This window comes from Notamacropus eugenii, chromosome 3 (assembly GCF_028372415.1).
Source record: "Notamacropus eugenii isolate mMacEug1 chromosome 3, mMacEug1.pri_v2, whole genome shotgun sequence".
NCBI lineage: Eukaryota > Metazoa > Chordata > Mammalia > Diprotodontia > Macropodidae > Notamacropus > Notamacropus eugenii.
In genome coordinates this window covers 148,923,966-148,931,748 of record NC_092874.1, presented here as the reverse complement: position 1 = coordinate 148,931,748, position 7,783 = coordinate 148,923,966, and the positions used below count along the sequence as shown (strand labels likewise).

General features: G+C 38.2%; 1 long non-coding RNA gene across 1 annotated transcript in view; it reads right to left on the bottom strand.

Moving 5' to 3' along the window:
• Positions 1–216: 216 nt before the first annotated feature.
• The window catches only part of LOC140531283 (uncharacterized), a 35,845-nt gene continuing 28,278 nt past the window's right edge, over positions 217–7,783 (bottom strand). Inside the window, exons 2-3 of the long non-coding RNA XR_011976314.1 lie at positions 3,557–3,613; positions 217–393 (exon numbers count right to left, since the gene is read on the bottom strand). This is a non-coding gene — a long non-coding RNA (uncharacterized lncRNA). The remainder of the gene's footprint in view (positions 394–3,556; positions 3,614–7,783) is intronic.

Below are 7,783 nucleotides of genomic sequence, written 5' to 3'. Positions count from 1 at the left end.
ATATATACACATACGTGATAAAATATATTACATGCAATATATGGAATTATACATTCCACATACATCTGGAATATATTATATGTAATAATAAGTTTGAAATAAATGATCATCTAGGTCCCTTTCAGTTCTAAGTCTTTGACCCTGTGGCCTCAGAAAGTAAGAGCTTTGCTTGATGGAGGAAAATATGGAAGTATGCCTTAGAAAGTACTCTGACAAAATGAGCGTTTCTTTAGTACACAAAACAAGACCTTTACAATCTTGAGGGTAAAGGGTCCACTCTTCCCAGTGGAAACCAAGTGGTAAATTGCAAATATAACTCTTTTCTGGATCAACATATTTTTCAAGGACTTGACGCAGACAGTGGAGAATGATGTTGTGCCCCAGGCTTCAGGTCTGAGAACAGAGGTAGAAAAAACATGATTCACAAATTATGCCTTTGACCTGCAGAAACCTTTATTACTAAGATTTATGGGAGATTTAAATATGAATAATTCATGCATTAGGCAGAGGAAATTTTATCCTTGGTTCCTAGTTACTTTGGTTGAAATTCCTTTTATTAGATATTGCTAAGCTTTGGCCTCAAGACACGTTTTTCCATATCCACAGTTCTATGAAGGAATATAATTTTGGTAGTGACATTAAGTGAATATTAGGTGTCAGCAACTGGATGAAGAATTTAGCCCACAGTGACTTTGGGGCCCATTGACCATAATTATTGGTTCACTGTCAATCACAGAATCGTAAAGCTGTCATGTATATTTCAGGGGGTCGCCAAATCTATACCCTTACACTTAGGCAGGATCACTCCCTTTACCATGCCAGGAAGAGAAATAGCTATTCTCTTTCACAAAATTATCTAGAGCTAGATATTCTGTGAGTTTCTTTATTCTATGAGGTAGTCATAACAATGTTCTGCTGAGAAAAAAGAGAGAGGGAAAAGATGTTAGTGAGGAAGCTTTTAGTCATCTCAACCTGACTTTTTTGAATAAAGACTTTAACTGTTAGATTTTTTAATACCCTTTTCTCAACAGCTGAGCTTTCACCCTATTAATTGTGGTTTTTTTAGTTAGGAATGTTTTTGAAGAATGCTAGGCAACATTTTTTTCCTATCTCTAGGAGGTTCTAGGAGGTAGGGAAGAGAGAGAAAGATAGGGGAGGAGGAAAAAAGAGAATTTTTGGAAGAAAGACATGTAAGAAAAGCCTCCGCATTTCACCGATTTCTAGCTTGTGTCTCACACTTTTGGAGAACTGCTGCTTGCGTGAAATTGGAGTTCTCTTGTTTGAGCTAGAGCTCATCTTGTTTGCCTGTAAAGAGATCATTCACTTTTGTGTATTTTGAGGCACATTCTAATCTGCAGAATTTCTCTGATATATGTTGGCTATCTGTTGGGATAAATGATTCTATTCCCTGATCATTATTTGTGATAGTCTTTTGTATAACTAGCATGTGGTATGGAGTCTAGTCTGTAGGTACTCTCTCCGTTTAAAGGTTCAAAACCAAGGAATCTAAAAGCTTTTGGTTTTGAACCTAAAAAGTCATAATCTTAAAGCATCAATATTCAGGGAGGAAGATGTAATTCTACTTTGGTACCACTCTTTTAGAAGAGAACAGTGTCACCCTCGTGACTCATTTTCCTACTTCCTTCAAGCTAGACATTGCAGTTTCAATTGGAGAAGAATGAGCAAGATTTCAGGTATATCTATCCACTTGTCCCCATGATCTATTTTTACACATTTGCTGTTTCTTATGGTAGGATGTTCTATTATGCCCAACGCAACAGGGGAAAGTGCTGCCTGAAACACCTTGGATTTATTATTAATTTTTGATCATTGTGCATTCACAAACCTTTTACCATTGCCAAATTTTCCCCACCCTAAAGGGTGTCAACCCACAGTTTAAGAAGTGCTACCCTAAAGTAGAGGAAATTTTATAGTGTTATATACTTGTAACAGTTGCTCTGGCCCTACTCTCTTAGGACCGAGTCTCTTATATTTTATCCTGTCCCCCTTGGCGGTGTTCTAGTACCCTGATGAGGTTGAATTGTCTCTTTTTTTACATGACCTCAACTTCCACCAACTCTGTTAGGGTCCCAGTGACAATCACCCCACTTCCTTTTAACCATTTAACATTAGAGTTAGGGTTTAACATTAGATTAGCTTTGACAAAGCGATATTGACTTCGAAGATAAAGCAAGAATCAACGTACAAACATTTACCCCAACACTTTGGGAGCATAATTTCAAGACCTCAGTTTCTGGGATGGAGGAAGGAAGGAAAGAAGAAAGAAGAGAAAAGAAAGAAGGGAAGGAAGGAGGAATTAAGCATTTATTAAGAAAGGCCATATGTAGGAAGTAGGATCTGAGCTGTGCTTTGAAAGAACCTAGTCTGAGATTTCCTACAAGATGAAGGTTAGGATGTAGTGTGTTTCAGACACGGGGACCACCTGTGGAAAAGCAGGAGAGGGAATGTAGTAAACAGTGAGTTGGTCTGAACTTCTGTATTTCATATAGATAGTGAGGTTTGAAGCATATACAGAGTGCTTCTGGTGGCATTTCCCTTTCTCCTCCCAGCTACCTGGAAACTATAGCACATATCCTGTCTGGGAGAGTCCCAGACTAGAATTCAGAGCTCTAGGTGCCTCTTCTATTTTGTGTTCCTAGCCTCAGCAATAGAGGTAGTATGGTATAATGCAAAGAGAGTCAGCCTTGGAATAAAAAAGGCCTGAAGTGAAGTCATGCAGCTGACACATAATGGCTGTGTGACTCTGGACAAGTGACTGTACCTGATGGTGTGCTAGGCAGCTAAGACGCTAAGTTTCAGAGGCAGCGTTGACCTAAATTGGCAGAGAGGGTTCCCTTCTCTGAGAGTTGCTGTAAGTTCAGTCTCTATTCCTTAGTCTTATCCTGAGTACAGGTGGCTGAACAGCATTGCCAAGGCAGACATACTTAGGCTTGGAGGCATCCTCCTATGCTCAAGTGGTCAGGACATACTGGACCCTCAGCCAATGATGGCAATTCTCTCTATATATCTACTATAGCATCCACTTGAAGGACATAACTACTGGTCGGAGGATGAGTCCAAACCCAGGCATGGTTTTCTAGAAGACATCAACATTGAGAAAGACATTGTAGAGCCAAGGTGAAATGTGAAATGCTCATTCAACAGTTCTACAAACTGCTTTATAGTTTAGTGATTTTTAAGTCTCAAATTTCCAAGAGAGTTTAAGAATAGATATGTCATTTCAGGTGCTTGGTTAAGCTTCTTGTTAATGCATGCTCATGAATCTCATATGCTGATCATTTCTTTTGTGTGTGAGAAATAAATAGCTGTCCCAAGCCTGATTTATAGTACCTTACTACTCTCCCCTTTCTGGAAACCCTAGATATGAGCCAAAACCTAAGCTTTAGGTTATATTCAAGTGTAAAAAGGCAAAGAATATGGAGGAGGAAAAGGAATATAAACCTAGGGGATCAGCTTCCCTAGGACTAAACCTAGTCCACATTCCTAAGTCCAAAGCTGAAAGGAGCCCCTTCATAGAAAAAGAAAAGGTACATACCTTGGTCTTCCTTGGATCCAGCAGCAGTTCTAATTGTAACATTTGTATTCTCAGTACCTAGCAAAATAATCTTCATGTAAGTGATTAACAAATGTTGGGTTAGATTTAAAAGTGACATCTTACATCTGGCTATCATGTCAGACATTTAAGGGAGAGAAATAAAGGAAAAGGTAGAATAAGGTATTTATATGCTCTAAGAAAAGTTTGGGAATTCATTCATTCAATCTTTTATTCATCATTGCAAATACTTTTTTCTTCCTACCTACTTTCACATTTGAAAACTAAATTCATTTCCTCCTCTTACAATTCATTAGAATTATTGACCCTTCTCTATAAGACATAGGAGTTGACCTCACAAAATAACCACATGCCCTGTAGAACTTGGTTTTTTGTATTTTAAATATGTACTTTAAAAAAAAAAAAAGCACGCAGCATGGCACAATAGATAGAGTCAGTGGTCTCAAAGTCAGAAAGACCTGGATTCCATTCCTGCCTCTGAAAAATCCTGTCTGAGTGATCCTTGGTGAGTCAATTTTCCAATTTCCCAATGTCCCCCTAACAACCTGCTACGTCAGTAAAACAGTTGTTGATCTGCTGGGGTGGGGTGGGGTGGGGTGGTGTGGGGTGGGGTTGTTTCTATCAAGTGGAAGTTCTCTGCATCAGTAGTGTCAAATTCAAATAAAAATGGGGTTATAACCATACATAAGGATCCCTTTGGAATACTTAGTGACTTAGAAAAGTGTGTATTAAGATTATCTATGTTCTATCATTTTTTCAATTTATTTTTAAAAATATTTCCCAATTGCAATTTAAATCTGGTTCTGACTAAGCACTGTAGAATGTTGCAAGCAGCCTATGTGACACCTCTGCCTCTGACTATAAAATCACATGTCCAGACAAAAAGAAAAAAATGCAAATATATTAAAACAACGGCAAAGGGTATTGAATGCCCTCTATACACATTATACCATAGGTACTCTCTCTATCCCTAGTCTCTAGATAAGAGTGTGATAGAAAAAATAAAAGAAAGCCAGATTAATCATATGATTCATACTGCCAAGGTCCAGTTTAAGGCGCCTTTCTATACCAAGATTTTCACCATAACAGTAAAGCAAGGTAGGCTTCTAGCATATTAGGTGAAATCCTGTGATGAACCAGTGGGAGGAGTCACACAGGTTAAGAAAACATCATCTTATTATGATCAGCATTCTTAGGGAGAACGCCTACATTAAAAGGAGCATAGGATTATAGAATCACAGATTGAAAATTGGATGGTTCCTTAGAAACCATCTTGTCCAGTGCCCCAATTTGACATCTGAGAAACTGAGGTACAGAGAAGTTTAAGACTTGGAGGGGTCAAAACACCCCAGTGTTGCTAGAACCAGATGAAGATGTAATTGAGAAATGTTTAACAAAGTAAATAAAAATACAATACAGTACAGGTAATGTCAACTTGTGGTTTCTAAGTCAATTATGAAGCCTGCAAGTTTCCATTGCTATGTGAGTTTGACTCCTGGAAACAACTTGCCCAAGGTCACACAAGTAGTAATTAAGCAATCACACATCCATCTTGCTATTCGCATCTTTGAAGACTTCTTTTTTTAAATAGTGGAATATGACCTAGATAATTAGGTCCTTCTAAATCTACCTCTTCTTGAATTAATCAAGTTTTCTATTTGTAAGCTCCTCAATCAATCAAGCAAGCAAGCATTTATTATGGATTTATTATGTGCTAGGTATCTCCAATACAAAGACAAAAGCAAAATAATTCTAGCCCTAAAAGACCTTCTGTTCTAAAGGGGAATACAATGTGCATATGAATAGGTATATACAGAAAACATAGAAGATAGCCACAAGGGAGTGAGAGAAATGATTCATTGAGGATCCCTACTCAAACTCAGTATTAGCCAGTTCATTATGATTTTGTAAGGGGATAATGATTGTCAGTAATTATTAAAACATATTCTTCTAGTAAAACATTTCTGGTCAACCCCCTAATAACAGTTATAAGAATAAGCAATGTATTAATCCACACTTTGTATAAGTCACATGGAAATATAGATTCTAATAGAAGGGTCCCCATAGGCCTCAAACTTTAATGTAATGTTCACTACTTATTTGCCAGCTATGGCGCTCACTTGGACAATCACAAGAATGTTGACAAAGAAATCTCCATCCCATATTACATGATCAAACCAAGCATGGATGGTAGCATGGTACATAAACTTTCCTGAGATGTTCTTGGAGCATATGTATAGCTTGTGCCATCTCCTCCTGTCTAACTTAAGGATGAGTTCTAACCCTAATCCTGTCAGTAGAGATATTCCCTGCTTTACTCAACTTGTGACCTTGCTGATAGATAACTTTTGCTTGTTTTAGCTTATGGTTAATATGTTAACCAATGGGATCCTGCATTTTGTATAGCCACTTCAAAATGTCTCAGTAACAAATCTGGTATCAAATTCTATAAATACAAGGTTCTGAAAGAAGAGGACATCTCATATTGTGAGAAAGATCTGAGGTCTATTTCATTAGAGGGCACCGTGGACCCTTTCATAAAGTGACACTATCTCAGAGTTCTGCCCCAATCTCTTTTATTGTAGGTTGGTCAGTTTTATTAGCCAGAGGAGTTTGTGGAAAATAGGGCCCTTGAAATTGTAGAAACCAGGGAAAGGATTCATGCAGAAGGTGGTGTTTCAGCAGAGGCTTGAAGAGAACCATAGGATACAAGAGGAAAAAGAAGGAAGAGCAGTATAGGCTTGGGAGACAGCCTGTACAAAGGCACAGACACAGGAATTAGAGTGTCATACACGAGTCACAGCAGGAAGCTGAGTTTGGCAGGACCACAGGGTATGGTAATACGTAATAAGGCTGGAAAAATAGGATGGAGCCAATTTGTGAAGGACTTCAAATGGTGCACGAGAACTGCTTCTTCTATCTCTTTTGAATATCATGGTGACTGGCATATAGTAGGTGTTCAATAAATCCTAGTGGTATTAAATTTCCAACTCTGTTGAAGCATCATCTCACTTGGACTTGGATGAGGAAAATAGCAGAAAGGTTATCCTGCCAGATTTGTCATGAGAACCTAATCCCAGGAAAGGCGCAATAGAATCCTAGAGATATTGTGTATTCAACAAATTAATTGGTTGTTGGGGAAACATGAGCACAGAACAGAAGAAACAGAGTAACAAAGTGGGACTTCCCAGCAGGACTGCTGAAAACAATGTGTTGAGGTTAAAAGAAACAGTTTGATGCCAATGAACCTGAGCTCATGACTGCAGATGTTTCTGAGTTAGCAAATCAACTGAGGGGCCTGTGAATTTGGAGCTAAAATAGTCAAGAGATATGTTGGTATTTTTGACTGGTAATCAGAGGGGCAGAAAGCTACTTTCATTTGGAAATAATTAGTTGGGAGAAGTTACTCAGTGGACAAGTATTTATGGCTAATAACAAGCTCAGATGGTGCTAATTATGTTATTATCACATAACTCATTAAGGGCTTTAGACAGACATGAATTAAGCAAACTGCAGAGAGAAAGTAGAACTATGTGGGGTGGTTTAGTGAAAAAATCTAGTTCTCCACTGCTGACTGATATAGTTAGGTAATTTAAGAACTTACAAAGTCATCTTAGTGCATGAATGCTAGCACTAGGCTAGATTTGTAGGGGTTGATGATCTAGTTAAATTCCATTTTTAAAAAACTCTCAAAATTAGCAAGCATTTTAAAATTTTAGGCCAAATTGTGAAGTGGGCAAAGTTTTCCTTTAATCTTTCCCATTGAATGACTCCCCCTCTCCTCTCTTCCTCAACTCCCTGAAGGAGCCCAGTGGTCAGATACTTCTTGCTAGCTTGCTAACCCTTCTCCCAGGCCTGCTTGTCCTGTGATCTGTGTCTTTCTAACTGCTATACTATCCATCTTCTAGAGAAACTTAGTTAGCAATTAATCAACAAGCATTTATTAATCATTAATCAACAAGTACTAAACAACATCAACATTGTGCACCAGGAATTGTGCTAGGCTTTGGCGATACAAAGTCTAAAATAAAACTATCCTTGTCTTTAGGGAAATTACATTCCAATGAAGAAGGCCTGAAAATTGAGGGGATGCCCATCACTTGGGGAATGGCTGGACAAGTTGTGGTATATGAATGTAATGGAATACTATTGCGCTATAAGAAACGATGAACAGGAAGACTTCAGAGAGGCCTGGAAGGACGTATATGA